We start from the raw sequence: 18106 nt of genomic DNA, 5'->3' as shown, positions 1-18106 counted from the left end.
AAAACTGTTAACTTCCTTCTGTTTCTTTAGACGACGGATAGGACAAGTTTCCTTCGGTCTGTAGTTTCCCTTACCCCTGGCAGTGAGTGGGCAGATGGTGGAGGGCCAGCTCTCCTGCTTGGGTGGGTATTTGTGTCTGTGTTTTCACAGTAGGGACAGCACTCACCTGGGGTGGGACACTGGCCACAGTTTTCTCCTGTGTGACCCTGGCCACTCCCTTTGATTAGAAATAATCCCACCTCTTCTGCTGCTTTCCCTTTGGGACGCAGAGTTCTGTTTCGACTCCTTCTGCCTCTGCCTTCTCATATCCAGCCCCCTGCCCTGATCCCTGCCCGAAACAAAGAGAAACTGAGACAGAAAACAACACCCAGCAAGAAACAAAATTATCTGCGGTTGCAGCACTGCTGTCTGAGTGGATGCAGGGAACGGTACAAATGGGGAATGTCATGAAGAGTTTCGTAGGAGCATCAATATATGAAGACTATAATAAATTTAGTGTTGCCGGAAAAGAGCATTTTGGGGGGGGGTGGGAAAAGTGGCAGGGAAATATATTATGGTTTGTGAATTAGTCATGGGACTCTCCGAATTAAGCAAGAAAAAACAATCCTGACAAATGTTAGGAGGGAAAAAAAATTATATGCAGTAGCTTGGGCAGCTAGATTGTAGAATCAGAGGGTAGAGACTTCCTCTTCCAGCACCACGTTGAATAGTAGCAGGTTTCGGGGCGCCTGGGTGGCTCAGTCGGTTAAGCGTCTGCCTTCGGCTCAGGTCATGATCCCAGGATCCTGGGATCGAGCCCCGTTTTGGGCTCCCTGCTCAGCTTCTCCCTCTCCGTCTACCCCTCCCACCCCGCTTGTGTGGTCTCTCTCCCTCTCTCAAATAAATAAATAAAATCTTAAAAAAATAGTAGCATGTATCACCACAAACACTTTGCTCACACTGGGTGTGATATAATAGGCATCCTTTAAAAGTCATGTCTACTCAAATTGAGGGACATTCTACAAAAATGCTTGACTAGTACTTCTCCAACTGTCAAAGTCATCAAAAACAAGGAAAGACTGAGAAAGTATAACAAACCAAGGAAGCAAAGGAGACACGATGACTACTTGTACTGTGGGATCCTGGAACAGAAAAGGGACATTTGTGGAAAAGCTAGTGAAATCTGCATAAAGTCTGAAGTTAGTTAATAGGAAAGGACCAACGTTGGTTTCTTCATTTTGACAAATGTACCAGGGTTAAGATGTCAACAAAATGAAAGGGATTCTCCGTACTACCTTTGCAACTTTCTATAAACCTAAAATTATTCCCCCCAAAAGTGTATTTTCTTAAAAATCCATAAATCTGCCCAAAAGAAAGTAAGGGGAATCCCTGGGCGCCTGGGTGGCTCAGTCGTTAAGCGTCTGCCTTCGGCTCAGGTCATGATCCCAGGGTCCTGGGATCGAGCCCCGCATTGGGCTCCCTGCTCAGCAGGAAGCCTGCTTCTCCCTCTCCCACTCCCCCTGCTTGTGTTCCCTCTCTGGCTGTGTCTCTCTCTGTCAAAGAAATAAATAAAATCTTAAAAAAAAAGAAAGAAAGAAAGAAAGAAAGTAAGGGGAATCCACAAAGGCCCAGAGGAAGACAAGGCAAAACCGCAAAGGCAAGTGATTCCCCATGCCAAAGAGAAATGCAGGACAAAACTTCCATGAGTCACAGCAGAGGCTCTTGCAAAAAGCAGGGATCCTCAAAGGGCGACACCCTCAGGCACACACAGTACTGAGAATTCCCAACCTTTGCCAAAGATGCTGACAAGAAGATGTGTCCATTTAGCCCTTGATGTGGAGCAAAAAATAGAAACTCTTCTAAGAACTCATAAACACAAGCGACTCTTACTCTGGGTGAGACTTTGAATTTGTACTACCTGGGGTGGGTAGATTTGTGAGCCCTGAAAATCCTATGTTGAAATCCTAACCTCCAGTACCTTGGAATGTGACCATACCTGGAGGTAAGGCTTTAAAGGGGTTTTTAGGTTAAAATGAGGCCATTAAGGTGGGCCCTAATTCAATATGATGGGTGTTCTATTAAGAAGAAATTTGGACATACAAAGAGACACCAGGAATGAGCGTGCACTCGGACAGAACATCACATGAGGACACAGCCAGAAGGCAGCCATCTGCAAGGCAAGGAGAGAGACCTGAGGAGAGACCAACCTTTCCAATACCTTGATCTTGGACTTTGAGCCTCCAGAATTATGAGAAAATTAGTTTCCATTGTTTAAGCCACCCAACTCGAAGAACTTTGTTATGGTAACCCTAACCAGTGGCCCAGGAAAACCCAGGGTCTGGGAGGGACTGCAGTAACATATTCCTATGGTCCCATGGTTTTGCACATCTTTTATGAGATATTCTCATTGTAATGGACTCACCTTAAGACTGCTGTATCTTGGGTGCCTGGGTGGCTCAGTTGGTTAGGCGACTGCCTTCGGCTCAGGTCATGATCCTGGAGTCCCGAGATCGAGTCCCACATCGGGCTCCCTGCTCGGCAGGGAGCTTCTCCCTCTGACCCTCCTCCCTCTCATGCTCTCTGTCTCTCATTCTCTCTCTCGTAAATAAATAAATAAAATCTTTAAAAAAAAAAAAAAAGACTGCTGTATCTTTCTAGCCCAAGTCTACTGTGTCACATTTCTGTACATTTTGGGGCATTAGAGTAGAAATAGAACCAACAGGATATATATGCACACACACTAACACACATGCAGACATACAAATTTATTTTTATTTATTTATTTTTAATTTTTTAATTTTAAAGATTTATTTATTTATTTGAGAGAGAGAGAGAAAGAGAGAGAGCATGAGTGGGGAAAGGGGCAGAGGGAGAGGGAGAGAGAGAATCTCAAGCAGAAGCCCGACCCAGGGCTCGATCTCACAACCCTGAGATCATGACTTGAGCCAAAATCAAGATTTGGGTGCTTAACCGCCTGAGCCACCCAGGTGTCCCCCACAAACTTATTTTTAAAAATTGGCCCACATGATTTTGGCAAGTCCAAAATCTGCAGGATGGCCTGATAGGTTGGGACCAGGGAAGAGTTGCAGTCTGAATTTAAAATCCGTCTGCTGTCAGAATTCCTTCTTTCTCAGGGAGGTCAGGCTTTGTTCTATTAAGGCCTTCAACTGATTGGGTACAGACCACCCATGTCATAGAGAGAGGGTAATCTACTTTACTCAATACACCATGGAAGGATTCCCATCATTTGGTTAATTAATACATCCATCACCTCACATATTTATTTTCTTTTTGGTGAGACATTTAAGTTCTACTCTTTTAAGCAAAGTTCAATTATACAATACCGTCTTATCAGCTATAGCCATCATGTTTTATCCTCAGACCTTATTCATCTTACAGCTGGAAGTTTGTACACTTTTACCAGCCTCTCTCTATTTCCCACCCTACCCCCACCTCCACCAGTCCCTGGAAACCACTTTTCTACTCTCTGTTTCTAGGTTTCAATTTTTTTTTAAAAGATTCTACATATAGGTGATAGCATGCAGTATTTGTCTTTGTCTGTCTGTCTTATTTCACTTAGCGTAATGCCCTCAAGATCCATCCATGCTGTTGCAAATGGCAGGATTTCCTTCTTTCTCATGACTGAATGATATTCCATTTTGTGTGTGTGTGTGTGACATCTTCTCCATCCATTCATCTGTTGATGGACAATTAGGTATAATTATAACGAACACGGGGTGCAGATATCCCTTCATCACAGTGTTTTCATTTCCTTTGGGTAAATACTCAGAAGTGGGATTGCTGGATCATAGGGTAGTTCTATTATTAACTTTTTGAGGAACCTCCATACTGCTTCCCACAGTGGCTGCACCAGTTTGCATTCCCACCAACAGTGCACAGGATTCCGTTTCCCCACATCCTCACCAGCATTTGTCATCTCTTGTCTTTTTGATACTAGCCATTCTAACAAGTGTAAGGTGAAATCTTGTGGTTTAGATTTGCATTTCCTTAATGATTAGTGACGTTAGCACCTTTTCATCCATCCATTGGCCATTTGTACGTCTTCTTTGGAAAAGTGTCTATTCAGTTCCTCTGCCCCCCGCCTTTTTTAAGTAGCTCCACGCCCAGCACAGAGCCCAACACAGGGCCCAAACCTAAAACCCAGAAATCAAGACTCAAGCTGAGATCAAGAGTCAGTTGCCCAAATAACTGAGCCACCCAGGGAGCCACCTTTTAAGCAGACTGTTTTTTTTGTTCCTACTCATTTTTTTAAACAACTTTTATTTGGTAAAATATATATCACATGACATTTGCCATTTTAACCATTTTAAGTGTATAATTCAATGCCGTTAAGTACATTCCCAACATTGTACAATCATCACCATTATCTACTTCCAAAATATTTTCTTCCCCCAGGACAGAAACTCTGTAACCACCATGCAGTAACTCCATTCACCATCCCCTAGCCCCCAACAACCTTTATTCTGTTTCTGTCTCTGTGAATTTGCCTGTTCTAGATATTTCAAGTGAATGAAATCACACGTTATTTGTCTTAAGATAATTTTTTTCTTTTAGTTTTTATTTAAATTCTAGTTAGTTAACACACAGTGTAATATTAGTTTCAGGCGTACAATATAGTGATTCGACACTTCCATACATCACCCAGTGCTCATTATGACAAGTGCACTCCCTAATCCCCATCACCTATTTCACCCATCCCCCCATTCACCTCCCCTCTGATCATCAGTTTGTTCTCTATAGTTAAGAGTCTGTTTTCTGGTTTGTCTTCTCTCTATCTCTCTCCTTTCTTTCTTTTTTTTTTCATTTAGGGTAATATTTTCAAGGTTTTATCTGTGCTATAGTATATATCAGAACTTTATTCCTTTTTATGACTGAATAATATTTCATTGTATGGATATACCACATATGTTTATCCATTCATATCTCAATGGATCTTTGGGTTATTTCTACCTTTTGACTAATGTGAGTAAGCTGCAGTGAACATTTTGTACAAGTATCCGTTTGAGTCCCTGCTTTCAATTCTTTTGGATGTATACCTATGATTGGAATTGCTGGATCATTTGGTTATTCTGTAGCTAGCCTCTCAGGATCCGCCAAATGTCCTGCTTACTGTTTACAGCCTACCTGTTACAAATGAACAGCCACTGAGCTCCAACATATCTGCAGCCACCATGTTGACGTTCTTAATAACCTTATCGTTGAACTTGTGTTATATAAGAGAAATCTGATAGGACAATGGAGCATGTGAACAGAGGAGAAATGCACAGTATGAGTGTTCTCAGCCATTCCTTGCTGCCCTGTTTGCATATAGTGTTCATAATGCCCCGTGAACACAAAATTCTGGAGGACCCAAGATGCACAGGAATTCAGTGAGACTCAAAGTGAGTACAGGGTAAATGTGTCATGTCTGTGACTGAGTCAAATGGGTGTGGGGGTTGCTGAAAGCCCCAGGTGGCCTCACTTCTGCTCAAACATAAACTTCCTTTGAATGCAGAATGAAAGCGATGGTGTTTTAAGAAACATAAACCACCAAGGAACCCTATCATCTTCTTTCCTGTTCATGTTACTTCCCTGTATTCACAACTACTTATGCTGAAAGTGATGATCTAGAAGGAAAGGGAAAGATAGTGCGGCACATAGGTGCTTTTTCATCCCATCCTTCCTTACTCATAAGTAAACCAAAGGTAGAGGATAGGGAAAGGAAAACAATGTAGTTTTATGCAGCATTTCCACTGTTCTTGTAAGAATAAAATACATACGACACATGCACAAGCAACAAAATATGAATTGTGGAATTTCAGTGATTTCACGTGACTCGAACACTGATATTTTCCTTTAAAATTGGTATTGCACAACATAAAAATGGACATTGAAATTCCTGCTAATAATTTAAATTTTTATTTTTTCTCTACTTAGAATGATGTTAAAAAGCAAACAAAAACTACCCTGATAGGTCAAGAGAGAGAACACAGAAGAAGGAAAAAAGCTTTTCAAGTCAGTGCTTTTTTTTTTTTTTTAAGATTTATTTATTTATTTATTTGAGAGAGTGAGAATGAGAGAGAGCACATGAGAGTGGGGAGGGTCAGAGGGAGAAGCAGACTCCCTGTCAAGCAGGGAGCCCGATGCGGGACTCGATCCAGGGACTCCAGGATCATGACCTGAGCCGAAGGCAGTCACTTAACCAACTGAGCCACCCAGGCGCCCCTCAAGTCAGTGCTTTTAATGACACTTTTTTCTGGCTTTTTGAACAAATGGGGGTCATGCATTTTCATTTTGCACCGGGCCCCATAAATTACGTAGCCAGCCCTGACAGCCCCCTATTCTCGGATTCTACAACAGTAGGGTTATGTGCGATTAGGGTAGTGGGGGAAGGATGAGGTAGATCTTGAAGTGCCATGGTATTATTTTAGGAAAGGTGGAGCTGACCATGATTTCATGAAGGAATGCACTTCAGAAAATAAGTACACAGATGAAAGAGCCTACAGACTCAGGCTCTCATTATATACTGTCTCAGCATTGCCGTTCTTGAACGAAGGACAGATATCTTATCTTAGAGAGACAGAGAGAGGGAGGCAGAGGAAGGCCAGGTCGGTAAATACCACACCACACAAATAAAGTTAATAGAAGTAAAATAAGAGTAATGATAGGCTCTATGTCATTGATAATGTTATGAAAGACTATATATATGTATATATATTTTTTCATCCAAAATCAGTATAAATTTCAGTCTTATGGTCTGATGTATACTTAAGAAGGCTTTATTTTGATTAACTGATCCATAAAGTAAAAATAAACTAAATTACCATGCCTCATCCTTTTAGATTCTTTTAACATAAATATTTTATGGAAATTCGAGTAAGCCAACAAATATCAGAAGTAATATCAATCTCAGAAATAATAGTCCTGCTCTCCTTTGGCAAATTTTAAAATTTTGTTTTCTTTAAAAGCTTCTCTGAAAATAACATAAAACATTTTGGATTAATGACTGTTTTTTTTTTTTTTTTCTTTTTCTTTTGGAAATCCTAAACATGTCCTTATGTGGAAAACTCGTTGGGGCGCCTGGGTGGGGCAGTTGGTTAAGCATCTGACTATTGGTTTCTGCTCAGGTCCTGATCTCAGGGTCCTGGTCTCAGGGTCCTGATCTCAGGGTTATGAGATCGAGTCCCGCTTGGAGCCCCAGTCTGTTCCGCATGCTCAGTACGGAGTCTGCTTAGGACTCTTTGCCCCTCACCCGCTCTCTCTCTCTCGCTCTCTCATTCTCTATCTCTCACATAAATAAATACATCTTAAAAAAAAAAAGAAAACGTGTTTTCCCTAGACAGAGAAAACTAAACAAAATAGTGATATTTCGCCTATTTCTCTGGTGATCTGCTACTTTTAATCTCCTGTTAAGGTAGCCAAGCTGCACTAGAGGATGTAATCGAAATGTGTCTAGTCTTTGAAATCTGTTATGTTGACTCAATGCCATCTGTCAGGGACAAAGAATTGCAAAGGCATGCAACCACAAACTGGAAAAAAAGGAAAAGGTTGCAGCCAATTTCCCCAAGCACTAGGCAACATCTGAACTATACTTAATTCATGAGATTTCTCTTATCTCACATACCAGTTTAGCAAGAAATAGGTGCTCCGTTCCTGTGTACTATTGACCAGCAAGTTAATGTGTTGATTATTTATCTCTATGCTCACTAGTGCAGAGGGTATCTTACATTGTATTAAAAACATTTACTGAGCACTCACTTACCTTATTCTGTGCAATTTACCTGGAATATCTAACTTAAACCTCCAATAACACTATGAAGCAGGTCTTATTATTAACTCATTTTACAGATGAGGAAACCGAGGATTCAAGATTGAGTGATTTGTCCAATCTCAGAAACTTGTAGGCAGTCAAGACAGAATTGAAACCCTGGTACTTTGATTCTAGAGCCCATCAAAGTATGCCACACATGCTCCTCAAGGTGTCTACAAAAATACCACAATTTGTTAGCTAATGTATGGGGATTAAGATTACCATGAATGAATCTCTCCTCCTTCTCCTCACAAGGATGAGTGCATGCTTGGGTACCTGCTACCTTTGAATTTTGAAAGGGAATATAGCAGAAGGGAAACATAGTAAGGCAGGACAAGTGTCATTTGTCTCTGCTCAGGATTTTGTATTCCAAAACCAATGGAACTAAAGCCAATGGAAAGAACTAGAATGGAACACAATTTCCCTTTGCTGCTCAAAATAATAAGAGGTGGTCTTACAATATTTGATGTTTTAGGTAGTCTCAGAAAATACAAATTAGTAATATTTACATGAACTGCTGTACAATTTTAGAAACTTTATTTAATCAGATGATCCAGGAGCACTTAGTAAAGAATGTATTGCTCACTATGAGTTGGCTTCGATTTCCTAAGAGCAAAGTTGCCACACTAAACTAATTTTTCAAAAGGTTACCAGAATTACAATGGAAATATTCTGCCAACCCTAAATACTTTGAAAAGTCTATGGCCTATGACTCAGATGAAGAACTACAGGCTGAAGGGTAATACATCTACATGGACTGTATTATCATAGATTTTTTAGATCAGTGTGAATCTAGGGAGCATTTTCAAATGGCATGCCACAGGTTGATACACTTGACTTTGTCCTCATAGACTTTTTTCAAATCAGTAATTTTGATAAAAACACAGAAGAAATGTTTGTCAGGTTTCAAAGTGATCAAGTATCCATTGTAAAGCATGATTGGATCAAGATTCCTAGGCATTGTGGGGCACCTGGGTGGCTCAGTCAGTTGAGCAGCTAACTCCTGATTTCAGCTCAGGTCATGATCTCAGGGTCCTGGGATCGAGCTGTCTCTCTCAAATAAATAAATTTTTTAAAAAAATTCTTAGGCATTGTGAAAGCCTTGAAGTTTTGGCCACTACAGAAAAGATGAAATTTAATGGGAAAAAATAAAAAATTCCCTGTTTAGATTTTAAAAACAGACTCATCTATAGAAAGAGTTTGAATCAGTCAGGATAGGCTAGATTATGTGGTAGTAACAAATCACACCCCCAGAATTCCAGGGACCTGATAACAAGGCTTCATTTCTCATTCACCTTACATGTCCACCGTGGGTCATCTAGGGACTTTGCTTTGCATTTTCCTCACTCTGGGATCTAGGCAGGTGGAGAAGCTATCATCTGAACATTGCTGGTCACAGGGACAGAGAAGAATCTAATTAGCCCTTAAAGCTCCCAAGGAAGTATCATGTCATCTCACATTGCCTTGATCAAGAGAGTCATGTGACTACTCCTGGTTCTAGAGGGAGAGAGCAGTGCAGTCCTACCATGTGCCGGGGGAGGAGAAAACAGTCCTCAGGACCACCACAGGTTAGACCCAGCACGACAGCTGTTGATGTGAAAAAGAGTGGGAGTAAGTTGGTTGACGGCAAATTTTGGTTGATGAAAAATTAATGCAGCCTTAAGAGTGCATTGACTGAAGTATCTGTGGTAGGCTGAGTAATGGCCCCCAAAGATATCAAGCCCTAATGTCCAGAACCTGAGAATGCTGCCTTCTCTGGCAAAAGGGACTTTGCATCTGTGATTACACTAAGGATTTTGAGATGGGAAGATTATCCTGGATTATCTAGGTGGGCCTTAAATGTACTCGCAAATGTCCCTATAAAAGAGGGAGACAGGGGCGCCTGGGTGGCTCAGTTGGTTAAGCGACTGCCTTCGGCTCAGGTCATGATCCTGGGGTCCCGGGATCGAGTCCCACATCGGGCTCCCTGCTTAGCAGGAAGTCTGCTTCTCCCTCTGACCCTCCCCCCTCTTGTGCTCTCTCTCTCTCATTCTCTCTCTCTCAAATAAATAAATAAAATCTTTTTTTTATTCTTATGTTAATCCCCATACATTACATCATTAGTTTTAGATGAATAAATAAAATCTTTTAAAAAAAAAAAAGAGGGAGACAGCACAGACTTTGACGATGGAGAAAGACAGAAGCGTGCAGACATCTTAATTTCAGTCTTGCCAGATTCATCTTATACTTTTAAACTCGAGATGTAGGATAGCTAATTTATCTTGTTGTTGTTGTTTTTTTAAAGATTTTATTTATTTATTTGTCGGGATGGGGGAGAGACAGAGAGTTTTGGAAATGAACCCTGTGAATATTTTCATATATTTTAAACTTGCAATGTCAACTGTGTAGCTTAAGGGTCTGGGTTGGATCCTAAAGGGACCTCATAATTTGGCTTTCCTCCTCCCTCTGTTCTCAATCTCTGTTAGTGACTCCATCTCCTCGGGCCACCCTTTGAGATCTTGTTTCTCTGACCACCACCTGCATCATCATCACCTGGGTGCTCGTTAATAATGCCAGGATCACGAAGGCGCGGCCTGAGAATCTCAATTCTCCGCCAGCTCCCTAGTTGATTTTTTTTACTCGTTGAAGTTTAATACCCAATGCCTACATACTAACACTCTGAAATCTTACCCTTATAATCTCTTCCTCCTTCTTGTATGCTCTTTGTAGCCCATCACCTGGCATGTAGGAAATAGATAAAATATTTGTGAAATGAATGAATAATGTCACCCAAAGCTCTTCAACCATTGCCTGTGTGTTGGTGAGGACTCCTAAAATCAGATCTCTAGGCCACATCTCTCCTGAGACTTAGACCAAGCTCCCAACTGCACATCATTCAACAGGTACCCCAACCTTAGCAACATTTTGCAGAATGGAGCTCATTGGCTTTTCTCTAGAACCCGCTTCTCCCTTGCAAATACATTCTTTCTTCAGGTTTCCTTAGTTATGGCCACCATCTACCCTGTGTTTTAAGGGGAAAAAAATTGAAAACTTATTTTACTCAACCCCATTCCCATTGGGATATTCATCAACACCAAATTTTATTATTGCAACATCTCTTGATTCTGTCCCTTAACCTTGATTCCCCACTGTACTTGCCCAGCTCAAATTTGTGTTTTGTTGCCAGGAAAACTGCAAGAGCCTCACAATTAATCCTTTAACTGCCGATCTCTCCCCACTGTAGCTGTTTTTATCCATGCCACAAGAAGTCACGTCCTAAAAGAAAATTCGATCCCATATGCTTCCTCTCCTTTTTGATAATATGACTTCCAGATTCTCTAGGATGGTGAGCAAAACTCTTCAGTCTGTTTTCAGGCTTATTCTAATTTTGTCTTCCTCCGCATTCCCCTAATCACACATGAACCTTATGGCCCAGTTACATTCAACCTCATACGGTTCTGGGCTAAGCCGGCTTTTGACACCTATATGCCTTTAAACAAGCTAGGTCCTTTGCCTTAATTGTCCACCTTCTTCTCTGCCCAGCACTTTAAGACCAGTTTAAACCACATCTCTCTTGAATAAGTTTTTAAGTGAAAGTATGCATGTTTATCCATAGGCTTCTAATACCCTCAGCATCTGTTCGTGTCTCTATTATATTACAGTATTGCACTAAATAGAAATTAGCTATGTATCAGCTTCCTCTGCTAGTAGACTATGATCTGCTAAGAAAAGAGGCCATGTCTTTTTCATCTTTGCATTTCCAGTACCTGACATAGAACCTGTTCCATAGTAGCTGCTAAATAAATGTTTGTTTACAGAATTAATCAATATCAGAGCTGATGTCAGGGAGATCCCTAGAATGGTTCTATTTTGGAGGGCATCGCAGAGACCACCTAGTACCAGTGACAAGTAATGCTGCCTTTGGATAGTCTCACTGAGGGCTTGGAATCGTAACTATATTCTATTTCTCCTTCCACACTTGGGATAGATGAAAATTATTAGGTGATTTTTTTTTTAAATCTTATTTGAAGACTTAACCTTTATTAGAACTTTCTCTATCTGATTATTCCTCCAATCCCCATGGGAGAATCTTTTTAAGTCTTATTCTTAGAGTTTAATATAGCAACAGTAGGACAAGCTACGAATTATTGCAATGAAGGAAGAAAGTGCTTATTCAGTATACTCGACAATTAAATATAACTACATTCAGTATGAATTACGGCTACCAGTTTTCCATGGGGGATGCAACTGCCAAGGCTCTCTCCCTATTCTGAAAGGCCCTTCCTGGAGTTTGCACTCCATTCCTTCACGCCTCTCCCTGTGCCCATCGGGAGGTCATGACTGTTGATGACAGAAACCAAAGGAAAAAGGTCCTCTGCTTGGAACTGCAGAGAACCACCACCAGTCTAGCAGGGACTTAAAAACCTGGTCTTGGGAAATATGGAATTCAAAATAGTGAATTCAGTGCAAGGAATCCCTCTCTTTTTTTAAATTAAATTAAATTTTATTTAAATTCAATCAATTAACATGTAGTGTATTATTAGTTTCAGAGGTAGAGTTCAGTGACTCATCAATTGTATATAACACCCAGTGCTCATTATATCACGTGACCTCCTTAATGCCCATCAACCAGTTACCCCATCCCCCCACCCACCTCTCCTTCAGCAACCCTCAGTTTGTTTCTTATGGTTAAGAGTCTCTTATGGTCTGTCTCTCTGATTTCATTTTATTTTATTTTTCCTTCCCTTCCTCTATGTTCAACTGTTTTGTTTCTTACATTCCACATGACTGAAATCATATGGTATTTGTCTTTCTCTGACTTATTTTGCTTAGCATAATACCCTCTAGTTCCATCCACGTTGTTGCAAATGTCAAGATTTCATTTTTTAAAATTTATTTATTTATTTATTTGACAGAGAGAGAGAGCACAAGCAGGGGGAGCAGCAGGCAGAGGGAGAGGGAGAAGCAGGCTCCCCGCTGAGCAGAGAGACCGATGTGGGGCTTGATCCCAGGACCCTGGGGTCATGACTTGGGCGGAAGGCAGATGCTTAACTGACTGAGCCACCCAGGTGCCCCAAGATTTCATTTTTTTTTGATGGCTGAGTAATTCAATAAATAGAATCTCTCTCTTCTCTATTTCCTCAAGGAATGGATAAAACATAATAAAAACCAGGAAAAAAATTTATTGGCAAGACCCAAACAAAGAAAGACGTACAGCTTCATGCCATTGCCATCAAAATGGGGTAGGATGCCAAGAAGGGGAACAGAAGATTCTGGTATGGTTTTGCTCAGTCTCTAAAAATGCTCATCAAGCTTCCCCAATTCAGAGAGATGGGGATTGAGATGTAAGTCTAAGGAACAGATGAGGGAAAAGTAGTGGGAGCCAAGGCCTCATCTTACCACCCCAGAATTGTCCAGTGAACAAAGGATATATCAGGCTTTCTCATTTTCCAGGGGTCATCAGTGAAATGTGGGGCTGAGTCACGTCTTGCAGGAACCTTCGTGAACATAGGCTAGCTACATCCACCACTGGGTGGAGTGAGCCTTGGCACAGAATCCTGACTGAGTGAGAACATCTCAGACAGGAGAGCAGAGCTCAGGTGTTGGGTGATTTATGATTTTGTATTTTCATCTTTGGTCTTCCTCATCAACAAATGTTTTGTAATGTGCACATGCCTTTAAAAGATAAAAGTAATAAAATTGCAATCATTTAAGAAAAACAAAGAAGCCCATAAAAAAAAAAACCCAATCTTGAGAAATCCCTTTTTGACTTTTCCTAGGATCCCTTAGGGAAGGAATCCATTTGCCCATCCAAACTCAGCTCTCCGTCAGACTAAAGAAAGTCCCTAATCCCCCTGTGAGCTTCCTTCCCTGGCAAAGTAAACAGAGTAAACTATCCCTTGTCTAACCCAATACATTCAGAGACTGGAGCAACTAGGAGTTAGAACTAGTTCATGAAGGGAAATGGCTGGAAAGTCTCCAAAGAAGTACTACACAGATTTTTTTCGAGGATGAACACATTCGGGAAGGGAGCTGGATTTTTCATACTGTCTGCATGGTGTTTCCACTTCTTTCTGAAGCCAGACAGAGATGGAGTGACAAATCCTCACAGCGGTTCCACGGCCAATGCCACAATTCCTTATGAGAGTTGAGCCCCCCTCCCTCCCTTCCCTTGGAGTCTTGGCTCCATGCACCCCTCACATCACTTTTCTGCCTGGGAGGCAGTAATATTTCAAGCATCAAATCATTGCACAGACTTGCATTTGATGCTAGCTACAGTAGGCCTAAATGACAAAATCATTTACATATGAGAAAATGCTCATGTGACTATTTAAACCAAAATCCTATAAACAGATCATAGGAGCCTAACATTCTAGCTGGTAGCATTTACACCCTTTACATTTTTCTTCCCCCCTCCTCCAATTTGCAAAATGGACGCATATTATGTATAGATCCAGAAAAAAGAATATATAATTTGCAACCGAATAAGAAATTCTGAACGGGATTTTTTAAATACTTGTATCCCCTGACCTTCTCCCCTCCGCCCCCACACACAACAAGACAGTAATTGAATTAATTTCTCCTGTAGAAGTTTTCCTTAAACGAGGACAACTGGTTAAAAAGGAAATTTAGAACAAATAAAAGGAAATAACTTCATGCAGCTTGTGGTCAGCTAAAGGAATTTGCTGTCACAGAAGGTCAAATGGTCAAATGCAGTCGTTGGATGACTTGAAAGGCGAGCCAAATGAGGCGTATTCAGGGGGGCAGTGGCTGGAGGAAGGGAAGGGGTCAGGAGAAAGGCAGGCAAGGGCTGCCCCAAGTCTCAGCTGGTAAGGGGAAGCTTTAGGGTGAAGAAGGGTTTCAGCTGGAACTGGTAACAAGAACATCCTCCCAACCTTGATTTGAATATTCAGAACAAGACCTTACTGATAAATTGCTCATGAAAACTGAAGCCACTTTCGTTTTAATGCCGCATTTGACCTTTGGTCTGCCCAACGGACTCACGCTAAGCGGCCATCTGGAGGTGGTTGTTATTCATGGATGCGCTTAGGCATTTATTGAGTTTAGGACCCTGTGCCAGGTGCTGGCAACACTAAAGCAAGTAAGAAGGGAAGAGCTCACAGTCTACAAGGAAAACATACATAAAAAAAATAATTATAGAGCAACCTATTAACACTGTGATACCAGTGAGGTTCAAGTGCTATGGGAACCTAGATGTAATACATTTTGCTGAGCTGGGGGGGGGGTGGAGGGGGGTGGGGTCAGGATGTGTTTTCCCAAACTTTCCTAAAAGTAAGAATCGTCCTTAAAAACTGGCTGGAAAGGGGTGCCTACCTGGCTCAGCCAGTGGAGGATGCAACTCTTGATCTCAGGGTCTCTTGAGTTTAAGCCCCACGTTGGGCATGGAGCCTGCTTTAAATAAATGAATGAATGAATGCTGGAAAAACAGATTCTTTGATTTCAACCCAGATCTACATAATGAGAAGGTCCAGGGTAGAGGCCAGGAATCTGTATACAGAAGGTTCCCAACTTATGATGGTTCGATTTCACAATTTTTAGGCCCCAGCTTAACCAGCGTTTCTTTCGCAAAACATCTCCTGATGCCCAAAGTCTGCCTTAGGCACCCGTCCTGAGTATTCTGACAACACCTTTTACGCTCCCTGCCACCCTGAATGGTAATTACATGTTTGTTTGTCTGACTAACTCGCAGCCATATGGGCTGGGTCTCTATTACCAGGATACACAGCCCGACGGCAAGGAAGTGCTTCATCAGGGGAGGTTCGTGAATGGAATCGAATTAAATCGAAGGTCCACATCAAACAGGTGGAAAAGGACTTGCAAAGCTCAGAGACCTGAAAATTGTGCAAGGTGTGTTTGAGACCAAGGCAATAGTTTAGTGTGAGCGGTGCTCATAAATCACAGAGAAAAGTAAAGAGCAGGGAGTGAGCACCACTGAAGACCACAGAGCTGGTTCTGCGGGCCGCCGTGAGTGATGCAACTCTGTGATCTCGGGCTTAACTTTTCTGGAGCCGTGGAACCTTGGGGAGAGTCTGATGAGAGCCATAGATCCCACCACAGAAAAATCCCCACACAAATGAAAAGACTATGAACATTCTGAAAGAATTTCAGTGAGTTTAGAAGCCTGAAGCCTACGGAACCCAGGTTAAGAACTTTGACTTGAAAGGAGACCCTGTAGGGAGAGTAACTTTGGCAGAAGAGGATGGATGAAATCAGGCGGGGGTGGGGGTGGGGTGAGGGGGTGGGGAGGCTATTTTTTAAATAAAGTTAATGGAACACGCCACACCCATTCATTTTGGTCTTGTCTGTGGCTGCTTTGGAGCTGCAAAGATAGTTGAATAATTGCAGCCGAGATCTTATAGCCTAGAAAACCCGAAGTGGTCCTAAGCAGCTCTTTATGGAAAACACTTGCTGACCAGGGAGGTGGCTCTGCTCATATTCTGGTCGAGTGGGTTTTCTACACATACATTCCGCAGTTGGTGTCCTTTTATTAAAAAAAAAAAAAAAAAGTATACATTTTAAATTGCTTTTCCTTTTCCAGGTTAAAGAAATAAATAAAAAAACAAAACAAACGAACAAACCCCAGAAAAGCCTAGTGCCAAATAGTGACATGGTCATTAAAAATTTTTAAGTCAGAAATTTAAAATTATGTAAATATTTTAAATGGAATACTTCAGGTTGGATCCAGCCTTTCCCTGATGTTTTCCTCAAGGAGGTGGGTGGCAGCACAGGGGAAATGAGGTGGGTGAGCCACCTCTGTGAATTCGCCTCAATTATTTAGCCTCTGGGTACCTCAGTTTCCCCCTTTGTAGCATAGAATAACAGATGCTCATTTTCCCCAGAGTTGCTGTGAAGTGTAAACGCTACAGTGAAGGTCTGATAGTTCTCACGGAATGTTAGTTACCAACAACGCTGATGTCTGAAAGACGTCATGAGCACTGGTGTCTAACAGATTTTATTCCTAGACTGGATTTTACTCCATTTACGTAAGTCTGCATAAAAAGGGCTCCAATGACATTGTAATTCAGCCATGTTGAGGAAATCCTGCCACAGGGCCTGGCACATGTTTAGTTCTGAATAAAAGCTCGTCCACCGGATCAATGAAGGATGAGTGGTGAGAACCTTTTATAAACGTCAGAAGGTGGAAATGCCTTTTAAAGATTTGTATTTATTCATTTATCGGAGAGAGAGAGAGAACAAGCAGGGTGAGTGGGAGAGGGAGAAACAGGCTCCTCTCTGAGCAAGGAGCCCGATGCAGGACTCGATCCCAGGGCCCTGGGATCATGACCTGAGCCGAAGGCAGATGCTCAACCGACTGAGCCACCCAGGCGTCCCCAGTGGAAATGCCTTTTAATGAATTAAATGAGAAGCTCATTTTTATACCTTTAAAAATACAATGCATGTACTATGGAGATGATCGAAACATAAGCAATTCTGGACAAGATGATATTGAGGTGAGAAGCAAATTATGCAAACTATCGTTAACTTCCGAGTCTTAAATAAAAAGGAGAAAAAAATGGCTTGAAGAAGTGAGGCAGGTATGCTTGGCTGACAAGGAAATTGACCATTTTCATATACCCAACATCCTGCCCTTTCTCGTCCTCCTTCCCCTTCTGGTCAGCCATAATTCATTTGGTTCCCATCAGAAATATTTAAAGAACCCTTTGTAATGACTCTACAGTTGTAGATGGGGATACAATTTATCTCTCAAATCCTTCATAGGGACCTTTTGTTTTCTGCCTGCTCATTATCTCTCAGCATGGCTGTTGAAACAATTTGTGGGTGTGCTGGCTTTCTCTCTTTTTGCTTCTCTTAGAATCTTTATCCAAGGTTCCCAAACATTTAAACATATTAACTCTTTTTAGAGAATTTTTTTTTTGTTTGAAGCTTTTTTTTTTTTTGGTCATTTCATATTGATTTCCCTCTTTTTTCTTTCTTTTTTTTCTGTTGTGGTAAGAACAGATAACAGCCTTCTTTTAAATTTTAAGTGTACAATACAGTATTTCTAACTGTAAGCACAATGTTGTACAATGTACTTTTTATCCTGTATAACTGAAACTTTCTACCTGTTGAACAGCAACCCCCCAATTCCCTCTCCCTGCATTGGACCATTTTTATTTTTATGACACTGATATATTGAGAAGATCAATGGCATTATTTTAGGACGGGGTTAGAGGGAAGAGAAAATATAAAAGGAGAATTGATTATTTTCTAAAAGATACACTCCCTCCCTGTCACAAATACATCGCCTCTAACTGGGGAACATGAGAAGCTTTCGAACTTAAGAGTTACAAGAACATGTAGAATCTGCCAGAATCA

This window comes from Neomonachus schauinslandi, chromosome 7 (assembly GCF_002201575.2).
Source record: "Neomonachus schauinslandi chromosome 7, ASM220157v2, whole genome shotgun sequence".
Lineage (NCBI taxonomy): Eukaryota > Metazoa > Chordata > Mammalia > Carnivora > Phocidae > Neomonachus > Neomonachus schauinslandi.
Note: the sequence above shows the minus strand (reverse complement) of the source record.